Raw genomic sequence first — 21,287 nt, forward strand, 5'->3', positions numbered from 1 at the left:
ATGCAAGGTAAAGTTTCAGTGTAAATGATGTCCTTATCTGTGATCATGGAGATAACGGCTGCCTTAAAGAACTTCAGTGAGGATTAATCAGCTAATCCATGCGAAAGATCCTCATACATAAATCTCATTAAATACTATTTTCCAGAATTTTCCTTCTTATACAATCCTTGGCAGAATGGATTAAAAGCCAGTTTCCTATCATGATATAATCATAGAGTCCTAGGTGGTGAAAGTTGAGCTATTATAGTTGGGGTCTTGGAAGGCAGTCTTCCTCTACACTTATATAAGCTATGCTATTCACATTTGAATATTTTTAAGCTACCAGTTGTTGGCTGTCTACTCTGTGTCAGATGCTGATCAAGGTGGGTAAACATCTAGATGAACAAATCAGTGTTTCTGCCTTCACAGAGCTTACATTCTAGTGGGGAGACAATAAACGTAAGTGCGTGTGCGTGTCCGTGTGTGCGTGTGTGTTTCTGTGTGAATAAAATGTCAGATAAACTGTTATGGAGAAAAATAAAGCAGGGAATTGAAAGTGACCAAGGCTGCTCTTTTAAGTAAGGTGATCAAAGAAGATTTCTCTGAGGAGATGACATTTGATCTCTCTCTCTGCATGAAGTCAGGAATAGGGCCATAAAAGCCTGGGGAAAGAATGTTCCCAGCAAAGGGAAATGAACTGCGGGGTTCTGAAGCAACACTGAGCAGGACATGTGGCTAAAGCAGACTGAGCATGGGCGTAGGGAGTAGTGATAGAGATGATGAGAGAAATGGGCAGGGGTCAGTGCAAGGAGGGCCTCCTGGGTCACAGCAAGGACTCTGGAGTGGTTTTGAGCAGTGAAATGTTATGCTCTAGGTTATGTTTTATGAGATCACTCAGTGTCTCAGTGCCAGGCAGAGCGGCACAATGACCACACCTAGATGACAGAGGCTAATAAAAGACTTTGCTAAGTTCTGGCCTTTGAAGTATTTGAGGTCATTTATCTGTAGTTTTAATTGCGTGGGAAGTAGACCACAGTCAATTGAAACACACATTCTAGTTTCTACATATCAAATTGCTGATGAGGACTGAATGGGATGTGAGAGTCTTCAGCTGCCCCATCTGGTGGGCTATTGATCAGTGGGGTTGACTCAATTCATCTGACTTGGCAGATAATTATGTTTTTCTTATGTGTCCCTTTATGACAAAGTGAGAGTTAAACCAACTTGACAGGCATTGAGAGTCCCAAGTCCCTGTTTTGCCATCTCTCCAGTATTTCCTAGTAACCTGGCCAAGGTGAATGGAAAGGCATGCAAGCTGTCAGGATTCAGGTAAATTGCCAGGCTCTGTCTTCCACAGAGGTCATCCCATGGCCTACGTGCCTCCTTCCTTGGAAGAGGGGCTACTGGGGCACTTGGTGAAAGTTCTCTGAGACTGACATTAAAATCAAGGGAGGTGCCAAGCCAAGAGGTGAGAAGAGAATCCAGGGAATTCCCTGGTGGTCCAGTGATTAGGCATCCTCGCTCTCACTGCCAAGGGCCCAGGTTTGATCCCTGGTCAGGTAACTAAGATCCTCCAGGCCACGTGTGGCACGGCCAAAAAACAAAAAAAAAAGAGAGAGAGAGAGAGAGAATGCAAACCGGTTGCAAAAGACAGAGAAGATGTCAAAACTTGACAGGCAGAGTGAATCAAAGATGAAGAAAACAAGAACAATGATTCCAAAGGCAAAAAAGATCTTGGATAAATATTGTAGACAGATCCTGTTGCCTACAGCAACAGGGTTTAATGTACTCACTGAGGTGGTATGAGGATGGGCCGACTCTGTTTAAAGGGCCAGGGATGGAGCTCATGCCCAGGTTCAGGGGACACCATTAGTTTTTTGGTTTGGGGTTTTGTTTTTTCGGGGGGCAGAGGGCAGGTTTAGGTCCCTTCAGTGTTAAGCAAGGGCCTCAGGGTGCCGGTAGACAACTGCTCTTCCTAATTATGGAGCTCTGCAATGGAATATTTGGGAGCTGGTAACAATGGTCAGCTACAGTAAGCACCTGCAATAAGCCAGGCAGTCTGGGAGCTGACAGTGCCAGTGGAAAAGGGCTTTCTAAAGGAAACAGAGGGACTTCCCTTGTGGTCTAGTGGTAAAGAATCTGCCTTACAATGCAGGGGATGAGGGTTCGATCCCTTGTTGGGGAACTAAGATCCCACATGCCGCAGGGTAACTAAAGCTTGCATGCCACAACTACTGAGCTCGCGTGCCTCAACTAGAGTACAGAGCCCTCACGCTCTGGAGCCCGCGTGCCACAACTACAGAGCCCACACACCCTGGAGCCTACGTACCACAACTAGACAAGAGAAAACCCGCAGGCCACAACTAGAGAGAATCCCGTGCACCACAACGATAAAAGATCCCACGAGCGTCAACGAAGATCCCACGTGCCGCAACTAAGACCCGATGCAGCCTAAAACTAAAAAATAAAATAAAAGAGACAGTGCTTTCTAAATAAATAAAGGGCACAGAGGCCAGATCTGTAAATCCCCCTTTTGTTCAGAGCTTTTCTACGCCCATGAGCTGAGCTGTCCTTGGAGCCTAGGGAGAGGGTGACGGTGCACCACTCTTACCGCCCCTTCCAACTCCAGGCTGGTCCCTCCTGCTCCTTTAGTATCTTGTTGCTGGTGGCCACATAGGAGGTAGAAAACCAGTCCAGTTTCATTCCCAGCTGAAGTTACCATGTCCCATAACCCTTTTCTATGGCCAATTGGAAAGGAGATTCTCTGATTTTGGAAGAACCCATATCTGGCTAAAAAGGCCTTCTAAATGGGCAGAAAACCTAAAGAGACATTTCTCCAAAGAAGAAATACAGATGGACAGTAGGCACATGAAAAAATGCTCAACATCACTAATTATTAGAGAAATGCAAATCAAAACTACAATGGGGTACCACCTCACACTGGTCAGAATGGCCATCATTTAAAACGTCTACAAATAACAAATGCTAGAGAGGGTGTGGAGAAAAGGGAGCGCTCTTACACTGTTGGTGGGAATGTAAGTTGGTGCAGTCACTGTGGAAAAAAGTATGGAGGTTCCTCAGAAAACTAAAAATAGAATTACCATATGATCAAACAATCCCAGTCCTGGGCATATATCTGGACAAAACTATAACTCAAAAAGATACATGCACCCCTGTGTTCATAGCAGCACTATTCACAAGAGCCAATACATGGAAACAACCTAAATGTCCATCAACAGGTGAATGGATAAAGAAGATGTGGTACATATATACAATGGAATACTACTCAGTCATAAAAAAGAATGAGATGATGCCATTTGCAGCAACATGGATGCAACTAGAGATTATCATACTAAGCAAAGTAAGTCAGAAAGAGCAAGACAAGTACCATATGATATGACTTATATGTGGAATCTAATATATGACACAATGAACCTATCTATCAAACAGAAACAAAACCAGGGACATAGAGAATAGCCTGGTGGTTGCCAAGGGGGAGGGGGGTAGTAGAGGGTAGGAGTGGGAGTTTGGGATTAGAAGATGCAAACTGGCATATATAAGAATGGATAAACACCAAGGTCCTACTGTATAGCACAGGGAAGTATATTCAATATCCTGTGATAAACCATAATGGAAAAGAATGTGAAAAAGAATGTATATATGTATAACTGAGTCACTTTGCTGTACAGCAGTAATTAACACAACATTATAATTCAACTATAATTCAATAAAAAATAAATTTTATAAAAGGCCTTTTGGAAACAAATGGGGTGACAAAATTGGCTCTTGTGAGGGAAAAAATAAAATTGGAAACTTATGCCATATTACACCCCCCCAATCAAGTAGAAATCAGAATTAAATATCAATAATTTTTAACTGATTAAAAAATAAGGTAAACATAATTAAATAATTATAATAATTAAGATTCGAAATGGTCAAGGACACTTTAGTCAAAAAAGAAGTAGAAGGGGCTTCCCTGGTGGCGCAGCAGTTGGGAGTCCGCCTGCCGATGCAGGGGACGCAGGTTCGTGCCCCGGTGCGGGAAGATCCCACATGCCGCGGAGCAGCTGGGCCCGTGAGCCATGGCCGCTGAGCCTGCGCATCCGGAGCCTGTGCTCGGCAACGGGAGAGGCCACAACAGTGACAGGCCGGCGGACTGCAAAAAAAAAAAAAAAAAAAGTAGAGGAAATCATAAAGTGGAAAATCACATGTTAAACACACAAAATTTAAAACTTCTGTATGTCAAAAACAATCACCAAAAAAATGAAAAGTCAAATGACAAATTTGAAACATTATTTTCAACAAATTTTTAAAACAGGAGACTAATATACTGTATACTCTGTCTCTCATTCTCTCTGTCTTGATAGATAAATTCAATGTACATATTTATATTTTATTATATACTATTTTATATTATATAATTTATTATAAATAGTTATATTTAACTTAATATATATATTAACATCAACAAGAAAAATATCAATGCCTCGTTAGAAAAATATGTAAACCATTCACCCTTTGTATCAAAGGAACACATGTGAAAATGTAGGCCATTTTAAACTTATCACATTGAAAAAGGTTTCTGTGTTCTGTTTTTTTTTTTTCTTCTGTGTTCTGTTTTTAATTATAATATGCATGCTGGCAAAAGTTTAATTGATAAGCACTTACATGATGCAGATAGAATACATATCTGAATGCCTTTCTGGAAAGCAATTTGGCAAGATGTACCAGGAGCCTTAAAAGAATCTACAATTTTTGATGTAGTATTTTCACATGTCGGAATATGTTGATGTGATAAAATTTTTTAAAAAAAGAAAAATGCAAAAGAATATTCATCTATAAAAATCAAACATGTGGAAATGACTTCAGCATATAAAAATCAAGGTCAAATAAATTACAGTACATCCGGAGTATGGGACACCATGTAGTATTAAATACAACATTACCGAAGTCTATTCAATAATGTGGGAGAAATGCTCATGTTGTAAATATTAAGAGGAAGGAAAAAATATACAAAATTGAGCAAAGGATATACTTCTGAATATTAAATATGTGGAAGGAAATACATTGATGCAATGACAGTGGTTCTCTGTGGGTGATTTTTCTCTTCTTTATTCATTTCTCTCCCACCTTTCCTACCATGATCTCAGTGTTCTCTTTAAAGAGCCTCAAGCTGTGAGGTCAGGCTCCTCAACCCTGTGTCTAGGAAGACGCTTAATATCTGCCACATTTTAATCCTTAGGAAGGCAGTTTTTAAATTGATTCCAGCATGGATGTGATCCAACAGGGGAATGCAATGTCAAAACCTCATCTCTGACCTGAGCTCAAGTACATTTCTAGACTAAAAGTTTTAGGGTAAAGATTCAGCAATTAATGAATAGCTGAACCAATAAAAAATTTTTTTGGAGAGAATTTTCACTTAATTCTCATTCTTTAAATTCAGTCTGTGACACTAGAGAAGAACTGGTGCTTAGACTTTTAAATGGCTTTGGATTTTGCATTTTCTCTTCCCTCCATCCATAGTACATTCTTTGTATTAGAGGAAAAGATCCCAGGAAGCCAGAAGTCTCCAGGGATTTATTGGTACTTGAGGGCCACGTGCCCAGGGCTTTATTTGCCTTCCTTCCGGGGCTGCAGGGGCAGGTGAGCAGGGACAGAGGTGGGTGACTCAGCAGTTTGGGGGTGGGAGAAGCTGACTCCATGCTGAAGCTCAGTTGTTTTAGACAACCAAAAAATTAATGAGCATGGACTTCCCTGGTGGTGCAGTGGTTAAGAACCCACCTGCCAATGCAGGGGACATGGGTTCGAACCCTGGTCCGGGAAGATCCCACATGCCACGGAGCAACTAAGCCCATGTGCCACAACTACTGAGCCTGAGCTCTAGAGCCCGTGAGCCATAACTACTGAGCCCACGTACCACAGCTACTGAGCCCTCACGCCACAACTACTGAAGTCCATGCACCTAGAGCCTGTGCTCCACAGCAAGAGAAGCCACCACAATGAGAAGCCCACGCACCACAACGAAGAGTAGCCCCCGCTCACCACACCTAGAGAAAGCCCATGCGTAGCAAAAATGACCCAACGTGGCCAAAAATAAATAAATTAATTAATTAATTAAAAAAAAATAATGAGCATGAGTGTTGCCAGGGCCTCAGTGCATCTAAGAGAGCACACCCAGAGACCCCATCTCTAAGCAGCTACCTCCTCCTGCAGCTGCCTGAACCACTCTCGCGGGCTCTGTGCTGGGCCTTTTTCACTTGCCCTGTGAACCTGTGACCTTCATCTGGACCTTACTGGTTGAAAATAGCCTCTGCAACTGTGCTTCTCCAAGACACCCAAAAGAGAAAAGGGACAACAATGGATCTTGGATGAGAGTAACAAATATCTCTCACAGTGTGGTCTGAGGACCACGTGGCATGAGAATCACTTGGGGATCTGCTAAAAAATAGTTTTCCTGTGTCCTACGCACCTACTGCATCTGACTCTCTGCAGGCAAGGCCCTGGAAATTGTGATTCCTACGTACACCAAAATGGTAAACCACGGTGCAGTCAAGGGTCTTCTGTCTGTGGTCCACAAGCCCAAGATGGCACACGGGCCGACTGTGAGTGGAGCCTGGGCCAGATGGTCCCTCCCTCACCTTTAGGAAGATTGAGTCAGCATTGCTGCTGCCACCTTCTTACAACCTGCCGTGCCCACCCCACCCCCAATGGCCAGAAGAACAGTGTAGCACCTTGCCACATCTCGTTAGAAAATAGGGATGCCAGAGGCGGAAGGTGCACTGGTTAAGAGCATGGGTTCTGCACTCAAACTGCTTCCATCTGGGCTCTCTACCACCAACATGCTGTGTGACCTCCAGTGAATTACTTAACCTTGCAGTGCCTCAGCTTCTCCAACTGAGAAGTAGGGCTAATAGGGCTGTTTTGAGGGCCTAGACCAGGAGACCTGGCAAGAGCTCAAAGTGTGACAGCTGTTGCTCCTATTCTGTGGTTTGAACCTTATCTGTAGGACATTCGGAAGATGAAGAGATAACATCTCTGCGTCTCTGACTCAGTTTCCAAATTCTCCAATCACTCTTTTGCAGGTGGCTATGTGAGTGAAAGGAAATCAGAGAACTTGGACAGACCCCTTTACAGCAACTTAAAGTTGTGAAAGGCAGTTTGCAACCTTAGCCTGAGGGAAACTTGGCTTCTATCTTTACTGGAAGGGCAACTGCTCTGCTCTCTCCATCCCCTTGAAATATACGCATTCACATCCTTACAAGTACACTCCTCTTTATTCCTACCTTCTTGGTGAGAGGGTTTGTGAAAAACCTGTTTTCTTCTCTTATCTCAAGTCCTGGTCTCCCTTGGTACATAAGAGGTCAATGAGCAAAAAACCAGAAGTATCAAGAATAGGTACTGGGGCTTCCCTGGTGGCGCAGTGGTTGAGAGTCCGCCTGCCGATGCAGGGGACACGGGTTCATGCCCCGGTCCGGGAGGATCCCACATGCTGCAGAGTGGCTGGGCCTGTGAGCCATGGCCGCTGAGCCTGTGCGTCTGGAGCCTGTGCTCTGCAACGGGAGAGGCCACAGCGGTGAGAGGCCCGCGTACCACAAAAAACAAAACAAAAACAAACAAAAAAAAGAATAGGTACTTTATTTTTTTAAATAATAAAAACTTATTCACAATATTATTCAGTCACAAAAAGAAATGAAGTGCTGATACATGCTACAATGTTGATGAACAGAGAAAACATTATGCTACATGAAAGAAGCCAGACACAAAAGATTGCTTATTGTCTGATTCTGTTCATATAAAATATCCAGAATAGGTGAACTCATACAGACAGAACACAGATTGGTGATTACCAGGGATTACAGAAGAGGGGGAATGGAATCAACTGCTTTATAGGTACAAGATTTCCTTTTGGGCTGATGAAAATGTTTTGGAACTTGATAGAGGTGGCATCTTGCACAATATTGTGAATGTACTAAGTGCCACTGAATTGTACACTTTATATTATGTGAATTTTACCTCAATAACAATAATTTAAAGTTTTATTCACAATAAATTATACACTGCTGACTAGATAGTAAGTGGAATTTAAAAAGAATTCTTAGCTCCAGAGACAGATGCCTGCCCAAGTTCAGTTACAGTAAAATGATTTGTGACTCCAGATCTATTGTTATAAATTGTGATGATAATAATAAAGTCTGTGGGTTTCAGTAGCTTCTTATTTCTGAGCAACTCAAATTAGGATTTCTGCTCCAAGGTTTTTTGGGTTTTTTTCCCTGAGAAAATCAATGAACAGATCTGTGGCAGAAACGCTGATTCTTTAGAGAAGGCAAAGGAAGGAGCTTAATTCATGGCCTCAAGTTTTTAAAATCATTTCCTCCCAGATTCCTCCATGGTTCTAATTTCACTTAACATAAAGGGCTAGCCAGAGGTAAGGCTAATCTTTAAGGGACTCCTGCAAGATTGGGAGCCCAAGTTGAGAGATTCAGAGATAAAAATCCAAGAGAACTGTGCTATTGTGTCCACAAGGTGGCTTTGACTTATTTGGGGTGACAGAAAAGAGCATTCACCTACCATTTTCTGATATGGGCAGATAAGGTAAGAATAAAACAGTTCAGATTACAGTTGTAGCAGGTGGTAGGAACTGGGGTGAACTGTGACCCCAAGCCCCACCTGAATCTGTAATTATTGCTCTGTGGAATTTGGGGCTCAGCATAGCCAGGTCTTCTAGTTTTTCAAGAAATGACAGAAATTCAGGTATTTATGTGAAACCTTCTGCTCTGTTAATGTTGAGAACTAATTTTAAAAAGAGATCATTGTACATGCCAAACAAAACAGGTCTGCAAACTGGATATTGCCCTCCAGCTGCCAGTATGGAACTTCTGAGCCCTCACCTTCAAGGACACACTTGCTAAAGATAAAATGTTTCCCTGAGTGACAATCAGATTATAAACAGAATTCTTAGTTCTCGATTTAGGGTAAAGTTTACAGGGCTAGAGTGGATTAGAATAGCCAGTATAGCCAGGCCTCTTTCTCTTTTTTTTAGGTGACAGGTGAGTCTTGTCAAATGCATCCCCCTTCTATTCCTCTTCCCCTGACACCCCATCTTTATTTTGCTTTGAACATACTAGAGCATGAAACTGACATGTAGTTACAGCCCTCTTAGATTCTGGACCAAGCTGGGACTATGCAGCTGTTATTTACCCTCCCTGTGTGTCCCGTGGGGAGGAAGGAAGGGAAAAGCAGAGAGCGAGTGGGCCTAGGATAAAGCCCACAACTGTGGGAAACAAAGAGTGTTCCTCCACACAGGGGCCAATGACAGGAGCACAGACTCTTAATTTGAAGCGTAATCCTCTGTGAACTAGGAGGGCATTTCCAGGAGTTGAGACTCAGTCAAACCTACAAATTGGTTCTGATGTTAAGAAAAACACTTTCTTCTTAAAATTAGATACCCTGTCCTGGAAAACACTGGCATCCTAAATCCCGGGACTTCCTTCCTGCACCTTTGAGCTCTTTCTTCCCAGGCTCAGATATAAGTGGCCAAGGAGCCACAGTGACCCAGCAGGAGAGATTAAATTCAACTTTTGTAAGAACTAAAGAGAAACCTCTGCAGTCCACCTTGCCGAAACCTGACAAAAATCTACTTGGGTCAGACGGAAAGGCGCTCCTCTCGAAGAAACCTAGGCAAACTACCTGCACCCCTCCATTCCCCTGGGTTTTTCAGGTTTATCAGCCTTGCAGGAAACCATAGATTTCCAGTTGACACTCATGCTTTCTGGTTACGTCAACCCCAGTTCTTCCTTCCAGAGACACCATCCTGGTTGTAGAGAGAAAAATCAACAAATACTGCATTCTTTCCAACTGGTTTACCCATAAATTACAATTGGTTTGAGCATGTCAGCCTTCTGGTTTTCTCCAGAGTGTAAGATGTGCCCTGGCCTCACTGGTGGCTTAAGCTGGGTTTCCTGCTGACATGAACAGGAAAAAATGGCCCCCTCCACACTGTCCAGGCCCCTCCCTGGGAACAGTATCAGGCCTTTGAATCTTTTAAAACTTCACTTGCTGAGCCTGAAACCTATATCTTGGTATTTTACTTGTTTCTGTTTTCATCAGGCAACCTTCAGCGCTCCTTCTGTGTTGGCTTAAAAAAAAAAAAAAAATCATTGTTTACTTTTAAACCTGTAATGCCCCTGACCTGTGACCCTGAGGGGATTTGACAATTATTTGTGCTCTTAAAAAAAAAAAAAGTTTCTTAAACTGTGGAGGAGTGGGGAGGAGAGAGAAAGCATTAGAGTGAGAGAACAGTTTGTTCAAGTTATTCATCTTCTCTGTTTTCTATCTCACAAAACCAATTCCTGATTGACTGATTATCTGTGTTCTTCCCGGCCTGTGGCTTAATTACACGCCCCCCTCATATCTTTCCCCTTCCTTTGCTGCCAAGTGTCTGTTGTTTCTGCTACAGAAGAGGGAAGAAAAAACTCAGATTGGTTCTCTTTGATTACCCAAGAGAGGTTGGTGGGGTCCAGGACTTATCTTGGTCTCTCTTAAAGCAAACAATGGTGTCAGCTCTCGCCTCTCAGGAGAGCACACCATGCTGAGGGCTGTTTGGGCATTTTATGAGAAAACTTTCTTGAGTGAACTTCTTGCTAGAGTGAGCCAGGACTCCAAGGTGGAAGGGCTTAACAGAAAAAAATATGGGGAATGAACAGGCCTAAGGAGTTCTTTTGAGGCCATAAAGCCATCAACTGGTACGGGGAAAGTTCCAGAAGGAAAGAGGAAATCAGTGAAATTACACTGTTAAAGCCCTCACGGTGCTTGGCTCAGGAAAAAGGGAAAAGGAGGAGCCATTCTGGAATAGCAGGTAGGCCTGGGTGCAGATGCGGCACAGTAGGGCTTCTTGAACTTGACCGTGCCTAGGAGACACCTAGGATCTGAGTCTGGAGGTCCAGGGTGGCTGAGATTCCGTGTTTCCAGCAGGCTCCCTGATACTGCCCAGTGCTGCTACTTTACCACACTTTTAGAAGCAAAATGGTAGAGTATTTTGGGAACCAGGGACAGCATAAATGTGAGGTAAGGGGCAGAGGCAGGAGAGAGCAGACAAAGCCGTCTGCAATTACTTCACCATGAAGGCAAAAGATGGACAGTCTTAGAGTGAGGCAGCCAAGAGGAAAACAAGACTACCAGTGGCTGATCAATCTGGGTTCAAATTCTGGCTCTGCCGCTACTCTGCTGTTTACCCTTTCATCCCTTGGTGCCTCAGTTTCCACATCTGTAAAAGCAGGGATAATAAAACCTACATTGGCCAATTCCCAGGGTTACCCTGAGGATTACATGAAATAAATATGAGGAAACTCTTTATAGAGGCCAAAGTACTTTGCAAATGTAATCTGTGATTATGCTGACACCATTGCAAAGTTTCACCCACATATGATTAATAGCCAAATCTAACTGCATTTCTCAGAGCACTGGGTGGAAGAGGAACTTCTATCTCTTTCATCATCCTTCAAAGCCTTTGGGACTAGATGTTAATTGGTCTGTGTCCTGGGCCTTTGCTGTCCCTCCGGTTCGACATCAATCACCTCACCTGTTTTACTGGATGATTATTCCCATCTGAAAAGATGAAGGAAGTGTTTGTTGACCGAAACTCTTCTTTTCTAGTTGGGGCTGTCTCACATTTACACTCGTGGGCAGAATAGTTGATTTTCCTGTTGGACGTGGAACTAGAGGCACTTTCTTTAGGAAACTCCAAATGGGTAGGCTACAAAGATGCATTACAGATGCCTTCTCCTGAAAACAGGGCTCATTTTCCTTCCATTTTTCCAGACAGTGTGATGGTGCCCCTCGCAGCAGACTCGGTACATTTCCTACTGCATTCCCTCAGCACCAAAGCAAGGTACCCCCAGGCAGGCGTCAGGGACCACGAATACCCAGGGGAGAGGGGAAGAGACTGGCTAATGGAATTTTCTGTTTAACTTACCATTATATCTAGGAAATATGGAGTTTCCCTCCCAATTCTTACAATTAAAAATTTCTCTAAAACAGTACTCTCCAATTTACTACCTTAATTAGCAGAATATCCCAAATAATTACTTAAAGTTTTTGAAGATTGGGATTTTGCAGCATCTGAGTCACCATCCTGAACATCTTCGCTAATTACACATGATACCAAGATGTAGATGACCGTAGACAGGCTCCAGATTGATTTTTAAACTAAAGCCCTAATTTTTCTCCTTCTCTTACGAATAACACGTAGCAGGCAGGCAGTATGCCATGTGCTTAACAAGCTTTACCTTATTTAATCCTCAAAAAACCAACCAATTAAAACAAAACAAAAACCCTATAAAGTAGATTTGTTATTAACCCACTTTTATTGATGAGGAAACTGAAGCTCAGAGAAAGGATACAATTTAACAAAAGTCATGGGGCTTCCTTGGTGGCGCAGTGGTTAAGAATCCACCTGCCAATGCAGGGGAAACGGGTTTGAGCCCTGGTCTGGGAAGATCCCACATGCCGCGGAGCAACTAAGCCCGTGCGCCACAACTACTGAACCTGCGCACTAGAGCCCGCGAGCCACAACTACTGAGCCTGCGCACTAGAGCCCGCGAGCCACAACTACTGAGCCTGCGCACTAGAGCCCGCGAGCCACAACTACTGAGCCTGCGCACTAGAGCCCGCGAGCCACAACTACTGAGCCTGCGCACTAGAGCCCGCGAGCCACAACTACTGAGCCTGCGCACTAGAGCCCGCGAGCCACAACTACTGAGCCTGCGCACTAGAGCCCGCGAGCCACAACTACTGAGCCTGCGCACTAGAGCCCGCGAGCCACAACTACTGAGCCTGCGCACTAGAGCCCGCGAGCCACAACTACTGAGCCTGCGCACTAGAGCCCGCGAGCCACAACTACTGAGCCTGCGCACTAGAGCCCGCGAGCCACAACTACTGAGCCTGCGCACTAGAGCCCGCGAGCCTCAACTACTGAGCCCACATGCCACAACTACTGAAGCCCGCGTGCCTACAGCCCGTGCTCCGCAACAAGAGAAGCCACCACAATGAGAAGCCCGCACACTGCAACAAAGAGTAGCGCCCGCTCACCACAACTAGAGGAAGCCCGTGCACAGCAATGAAGACCCAACGCAGCCAAAAATAAATAAATTTATTAAAAAAAAAAGTCACATGAACAGTAAGTGGCCACGGTGGGATCTGAAGGTAAATCCGCAGGTTAGGCAAAATAAGAGCCCACCCGCCCCCCAGCCCCAACTATGTCCACACCCTAATCGCAGAACCTGTGAATATATTGCCTTATTTGGCAGAAGGGACTTCGCAGATTGCTTAAATTAAGGACCTTGAGATGGGAGATTATTTGGATGGGCCCAGTATAAACACAAGGGTTCTTATAAGGAAAAGTGGGAGGTGAGAGAGTCAGAGAAGAAGTGAAGACAGAGCACAGGTTGGAGTGATACAGAGCCACAAGCCAAGAAACGCAGACAGCCTCTTGGAGCTAGAAATCCACAAGGATGTGGATTCTCCCCTAGAACCTCCGGAAGGAACACAGCTCAGCTGAGCCATTTTGGACTTTTGACCTCCAGAACTGTAAGGTAACATATCTGGGTTGTTTTAAGCCACGAAACTTGGAGTAATTTCTTATAGCAGCAATAGGAAACTAATACACATACAGGCATATCTTGGAGATATTGCAGGTTCGGTTCCAAACCACCACAATAAAACAAATATTTCAGGACTTCCCTGGTGGTCCAGTGGCTAAGATTCCCTACTCTCAATGCTGGGGGCCCTGGTTTGATCCCTGGTCAGGGAAGTAGATCCCACATGTCGCAACTAAGAGTCTGTATGCCGCAACTAAAAGATCCCGCATGCCGCAACAAAGATCCCGCGTGCCGCAGCTAAGAACAGGTGCAGCCAAGTAAATAAACATGTATAAAACATATTGCAATAAAGTGAGTCACACGAATTTTTTTGTTTGCCAGTGCGTAAAGAAGTTAGGTTTACACTATACTGTCATCCATTAAGTGTACAATAGCATTATGTATAAAAAAACAATGTATGTACATTAGCTTAAAAAAACTTTATTGCTAAAAATCATCTGAGCCTCCAGCGAGTGGTCATCTTTTTGCAACAGTAACATCACAGATCACCAATCACAGATCACCATAACAAATATAATAATAATGATGAAAAAGTTTAAAACACTGCAAGAATTACCAAATGTGACACAGAGACACGAAATAAGCAAATGCTTTGGAAAAATGGCACCAAAAGACTTGCTCGACACAGAGTTGCCACAACCTTCAATTTGTGAAAAATGAACTCTCTGTGAAGTGCAATAAAGTGAAGCACAATAAAACAATATCTGCTTGTACCGATAGGAGGAATAGCGGAAAGAAAAGTCTGGTTTTGTCAATGAGTCATATATACGTTGCTCTTAGAAATTTCTGGTTTTCCATGTGGATTTAGGGAACTGTAATTATTTTTTAATGCTCAGAGCCTTAACTCTTAACCACAGAATGAGATGGCCTCTCCCCATCTCCACCCCCAAATAAGCCCTTTATTGTTTGAAGGTGGTTGTTTGTAGATAGAATTCTGGTTTAATAGGGATTATTAAAGAAATAATGACTCTAAAGTTTATCTGCATTGGGAATTATTGGTAGACTTCTTGAGTATCACCTTTCCAAAAGAGTGAGTAGTGTGGACTGGGTTACAGGGGTGTCAGTTTGAGTGCAGGTTGAATGCCAGAAAAGGGAAGGAGAGACCCACTTGGTTTACTCTGATCAGATGGGGTGACTCTGACTGAGTAGAGAGAATGAACGGAGAAGCCTTTCTGAGCTTCAGTCTTGCAATCAGATAGTCACAGCCTGTGGGGGACAAAAGGGGCCCTCAAGATAATCATCCAACCTCTTCATTTTACAGATGAGGAAGTTAGTCCCAGGGAGCAGAGCCAACTTGCCCAAAGTACACAGTGAGTCCTGGGTCAGGACTAGAGCCCAGACTGGTCCCTGGCCCCAGTCTTTTGCTCTGCCCACTCCCCTGACTTGGCACTTGCTGCAATTTTGGTACACTAATTGGGTATTTCACATAAATAAGATCAAAATTTGGTCACTGTTCAGAGGATGGTATTTGTAGGCACTTTTTTTTTTTTTTTTTTTTTGCGGTCCGCGGGCCTCTCACTGTTGTGGCCTCTCCCATTGCGGAGCACAGGCTCCGGACGTGCAGGCTCAGCGGCCATGGCTCACGGGCCCAGCCGCTCCGCGGCATGTGGGATCTTCCCGGACCGGGGCACGAACCCGTGTCCCCTGCATCGGAAGGGGGACTCCCAACCACTGCACCACCAGGGAAGCCCTGTAGACACTCTCTTAAATCACCAAGAAGTGTTCATACTTCAATAAATTGTCCTGTTATACTTGGCCAATAAAACCCATGCTGTTATAACAGGTTTATTTCAGACCTACATGTGTCACAAAAATAAATCATTCAATTATAGCATCTTTGGCAAGCTCAGTTCTTGCAGAAGTGCCTATGTCAGCAGTGGCAAACTTCCATCTGCCTGTTGTATTACATCTAAATCCACCCAAATTCTGACATAAGATAGACGAAACCAGGCCAAAGGGCACCCCTCCACCCATGTCCCAAACTCACACACACAGGCTTAAATGAATGAACCCAGAGACCCAGATTTCTATCGTGGGCTTGTGCATTTCAATCTAGCCCTCTGTACACATACCCTGCCCCCCATACACACACATACACACACACACACCCAATAAAAATGCATACCTGGTGGCCACAGACATACTTAATCCTTTTAAAATCTGCTTTCCCAAATAGGAGCACATCTTCAATTTAGTTGAGTGCCTACTCTGTGCCAGGCATTGATCTAGGTTGCGGGGACACAAAACTTAATAGGTCTCAGTCCCTGGCTTGGTGGAGCTTGGGAGATGCAGGTATAGCAGATTATTTCTATAAACATTTTACCAATGAGGAGCAAAGCTAGAGTGCTTAATAATAGGCCCAAAGTCACATAGCCCACTGTTGTCAGAGCAGACTAGACCCCAAGTCTTTCCCCCTTTAAACTTCATGGACTGGTGTGAATCTGTGGATGGGCTGCCTCAGAATTACCTAGGGTTCTTGTTAAAAATATAGAATTCCCTGGCCTTCTGCGTCGGAAGCTGGGTGGATTAGGAGACAGAATGTGGCTGGAGAATTTTAATGTTTAACAACCTCCCTAGGTGACTGATACATACTCAGGTTTGTAGACCTCCGAGGAGACCCAGCTGTCAGCGGGTCTCTACTCGGCTGGCTGTACATAAAAATGAGCTGGAACATTTAAAATCTATATGAATTCCTGGGCCCAATCCTAGAGATCTTTATTCAGTTCATCTAAGTGGTGCCCAGGCAATTACCTAATTTTGGAAAGTTGCCCAAATTATTCTAACGTGCAGAGTTTGAAACCCACAGCCCTGTGAGCAGTGATAACAAATCCTTCACCCCAAAGTCAGGGTAACTCCTCAGGTAAATCAACCCTATCCTTCTGGCTGTGTCCTAGCTTGCAGGGTCCCAGAAGGAAGTACACGGCTTAGAGAGACTAGACAAGGAATGAGGAACAAGGTGGAATCCCCTGAGAACACCGGCGTTTTGGATCAGCAACCTCGTCCCCAAATCAGTGAGGAAGGAACTGCCCGAACCCTGAGGTCCTCCCCTAATGGCTTTTCCCCAAAGATTCCCCCAGTGTTCCCTTTTTGCTGGTATCAAGCAAAGCCTCTGGAGTGTTTCCATTTTGTGGATACCGTGAATCTTATAATTGATTTGTTCTTTCCTTCGTTCTATTCTGAACCTCAGAGCCAAATTGGAAGGTCACTTTCAGCAATTATACAGCACATGTGGCATGCACTGTGTATACTCTCAGCCCTGGGCCACTTCTTATTCTCCTTCCTTGGTTTTTTCATCACTTGTTTCTGCATTTACCTTTTTTTTTGGACAAATGTTCTCAGTTTATACTGACATGCTATAAGTGAATAAATTACACTATTTAAAGAGTTATCATCAATACATTTTTCTTCCTCTTAGGTCAGAGAGAGAAAAACAAAAGAGCATATGCAAATAAGACTGAGAAAGGAAGCACCTGCACAGGTAACTTACAGATGTGGGTGGGGAGAGAGGCTCAGGTGAGAACCTTGCACACAGTGATACTCTCCCAGGGTGAGAGTCAATCTGCTCAAAGCCAATTCTCAAGGGTTTTTTAAAACTTTCTTTTGTGGTCAAACCTTTTAACACTTTCATTCTTATTCATAATCAGTCCACTTGTTACATCAGTGGCAGCAGGAGTTACAACATGAAGGCCTGGCAGTTGGGATACTAGGTATTATGTCTATGAGTCATTTAAAAAAGAATGTGAAAAAAAGAAAGAAAATGAAAGAATGCCTTTCACCTTCACACACACACACACAAACACACACACACACACACACACACGCACACCCCAAAGTTTATTTTAAAACAAAAAATTGAGAAAAAGTTATAACACTATATCTAAAATAATTTGCAAAGGAATATTTCCTTTACAAAAGGCTTGAAGTAGTCTAGTAACAAATTAGGGATATTTTGATTTCATAGTGAGCCAGCAAGGCATTTTTGTTATTGTCTAAAAAAAAAAACTCATTTCTTTACAGAAACACTTTTTGGTTTTTAATGACCTCGTATACAAAAAAAGCTCCCATTTCAAATAAAAACTAAATCCCAGATCATATTGACATTTACAGCAATTGCATTTATCTAAGTGACATACATAATCAGTTGTAAGATGTTAACTAAATTTCGGTGACAAGTATGCTTTCTCTTTTAATAACCAAGAACAATAGAGAGAAGGCAGCACCTGAAGGATAATTTTGATGTCACCAAGTTTTTCTTAAGTCTTTACTTTAGATGCTGTTACTTCTAGCAGAGGGGACTCTCAGAGCCTTCCATATGCTCAAATGCTGGAACCTTTTATTGCTATCATACCAGCAAAGAAGCCAACCATTTTAAGAACGTTTTAAATGAACAATTTATGAACTCCAATGATATCTATTTTTTTTAGATCTGTATTATATATATCTTAGTAAGTTGCCTCAAATCTGCATTTTGAAATAAGGGAGATTATAGAAAAGTTAATAACAGCAACAGAAGAGATTCCATTCACCACAGAGACAAGTTTTTATAAGTGGGATGAAAATTTTTCCTTTTTCAATGACATGCCACATGTCAGTTCTTTCCACTGTAGCAGGCGGGGAGGGGGTGGGCTTGTTCACTATTCTCAGTTTAGTCACTGAGACCTGCGAATTAAACTGACGGGAGAAAAGGCAAACAAATTTTATGTGCACAGGGGCTTCACAGAAAAGAGGTGAAAGCTCAGAGAAGCAGTTAGAGTTATATACCATTTTAACAAAGTGATAAGTAGTGGAGAAGTGACTAGACAAAGGAAAGGGGGTTCGGGCTTCTAGGGGCAATAAACTATGTGAAAGGGACTAGGAAATGCATGGGGGAAACTACTAGAAGGCAGAAGATAAGGGTTATATTAGTAAAGTCTGTTGATGCAGACGCATCTTGGTGCCAGCCCTCCATCTACAGTGATAAGGGTCACTCTCCCCATCCTAGGACAAGAGGCGAGGTAAATTACTGCCACCTTCAAGAGGGAAATTTACACCCTGCTTTATGAAGGGGGGAGGGCAGAGCTCTTCTTGCATCTGCTGCTTCTCAGTTGCCTTCAGCTCAAAATAATCAATACGCCAAAATGGCATCCTTGGCATTGCTCATCCTGGGCCCCTTCACCAGATCACTTGTCTTCCCCCTTGCCCTGTGGCTGCACTCAGAGATGCCTGAGGTTTCAGAGCTGAGCTCCCAGGATTGTTATACTTGTCCTGTTAGGAATCATGCTCTGCCCATTAAGAAATAGCCACCACGTGGGGTTCAAATGATTCTGCACCCCAGCTTGTGTGTGTTCTTAAATGTGCTTCAGCCTTGAGAAACAAGGGTCGGGAAGCCTTGGAAAGCCACGTACGTGCGAGTTAGAAGCCCTGGCAAGGGTCCTAGAAGAACCGCCCCCCACCCCCAGTTCTCCAGGAAGTGGTTCTCAAACTTGAGTGTGCGTTAGAATCATCTGGAGGCCTTATTAAATTGCAGATTCCAGGGCCCTGCCCCAATTCTATCCAGTAGATCCAAGAGGCCCAGCAATTTGCTTTTCTAACAAGCTCCCAAGGGATGCTGGCCAGGGGACCACACTGAGTAGCACTGCCCCAGAGTTAGGACTCTCCAGTCGGGCTGACGTGGAAAAAGAGGAACTGCTGTGGGTGAAGATCCACTCTGAACTGGAGGGAGCGGGGCGGGGGGGGGCCACGGTCACGTGGGTATCTAGGTTCTAAAAAGAAAACTGGGATTTTCCATAAAAGAAAGAAAGCTGGGATTTTCCATAAACTGTCAGTACTGGTTAGGATTCTGGCAGGAAACTGATAGCACACTTAAATGGGAGATGAAGGGAGTTTACTACCAGGATTATTTACAAAGGTGTGGGCAGGATGCAGGGAAATCAGCAACGGTCAGTGAAGCACCCCGGGGCTAGCTTCAGTGGGGACCTGTTTCCACCCCAGGCACCTAAGGGGACAAGGAGAGAGAGCTGCTACCAGAATTCTAAGACAATAACTATAACTCCAAAGAAGCTGCCCTGATGGGATCTGTGGCTTTTGACAGATGGATGGAATCAACCTCATGTCAACCCAGCAGGTAGGAAGCTTCCTGGGGAATAAATACAGTTGATTCTCATTATTCAAGGCAGTTATGCTCTATAAAGCTGTATCTGACTCTGAATTAGTGAGTGCTGACCCACTGCTCCCGGGGCGATCCAGAGTTAGGGTCCTGCAATCTCTGGCCACAACATTTTCATCAACCGATCAATACATATCCTTGCTTCACGTGTGTTTCTTTTAAAGACACATTATTTAATACATATTGTTGATTCATTAACTTTGGACTCATAGCCAAGAGCACCTGAACTCAGCTTATGTAACATACATATTTTTTCCATAAGGAACACTAAATAGCACTTCAGCTCTAAGCTTGGGGCCGTTTTAAACAGTGAAATCACCAGCAAAAAACACAAATGTGCAAAAACATGGTGCTAAATGGACGGTGAAAGGGACGATTGTTCACAGTATGAGAGCTGAAATAAGAAGGCAGAGCAGTTGCCTTGTCTTACCTCAGCTGGGAATGTGCACATGGGGCAACAGAAATTTTTTACCTCTCTGTGAGTGTCTACGAATGACCACAAAAGCACCACAAGCATTGATTTGGGGGTTCCAAACAGGTCTTAGCAAGTAGGCAAATTTGCAGCTGCAGAATCTGCAAATGAGGATCAACTCTACCTACACCTCGCTCTTCTCCCTCCCTCTAATCTATTGGTGCCTCCAAGTGACTGAACCCAACCAGAGGGCACAAGGACCCGTTGATACAGTCTTATAAAGGTCAACTTTCAAGGATACTGAAAAGGATGGGACAAGGTAGAGAGTAGATCTGGGAAGCATCTAGAAAATATTCAGTGCATCACCCCTTATTATTTATAGACTTTGCTGCAGACCCTAGGGGTTATGCCTATTTTACAAGCCATTCATTCATTCATTCACTCACTCATTCATTCATCAAGCATTTATTGAGCACCTAGCACTAGGCTATGCACTCTAATCTGTATAGGAGAAGGCTGGAAAAGTTAGAAGATACAGTTTTCCACCTGGAACTAACACAATATTGTAAACCAACTATAAATAGGTAGGTAAATAAATAAAAATACAGTTCCCATTGAGCTATTTGGGCATCCCCTACATTCTAAACCCTGTTTTCGGTGCCCAGGATATAGCAGGACCCAAGAAACATCCCTGCCCTGACAGAACTTATAGACCAGAGAAGGGGAAAGGCAAGTGAGTGAAGGACCCTGCTCTGGGACGCTAAGTGGAATAGAGGAGCTTCTACTCATCAGGGGAATTAGGGCAGATCCAATTAGGGAAGAAAGGGCTTCCCTGGTGGCGCAGTGGTTGGGAGTCTGCCTGCCGATGCAGGGGACACGGGTTCGTGCCCCGGTCCGGGAAGATCCCACATGCCGTGGAGCGGCTGGGCCCGTGAGCCATGGCCGCTGAGCCTGTGCCTCCGGAGCCTGTGCTCCGCAATGGGAGAGGCCACGACAGTGAGAGGCATGCATACCCCCCCCAAAAAAAACCCAAAAACAATCAGGGAAGAAAGAATGACTGTGGAATAGTCAGGGAGAGATTTCTAGAGGCAGGAAA

Source organism: Lipotes vexillifer, unplaced genomic scaffold, assembly GCF_000442215.2.
Source record: "Lipotes vexillifer unplaced genomic scaffold, Lipotes_vexillifer_v1.1 scaffold1074, whole genome shotgun sequence".
NCBI lineage: Eukaryota > Metazoa > Chordata > Mammalia > Artiodactyla > Lipotidae > Lipotes > Lipotes vexillifer.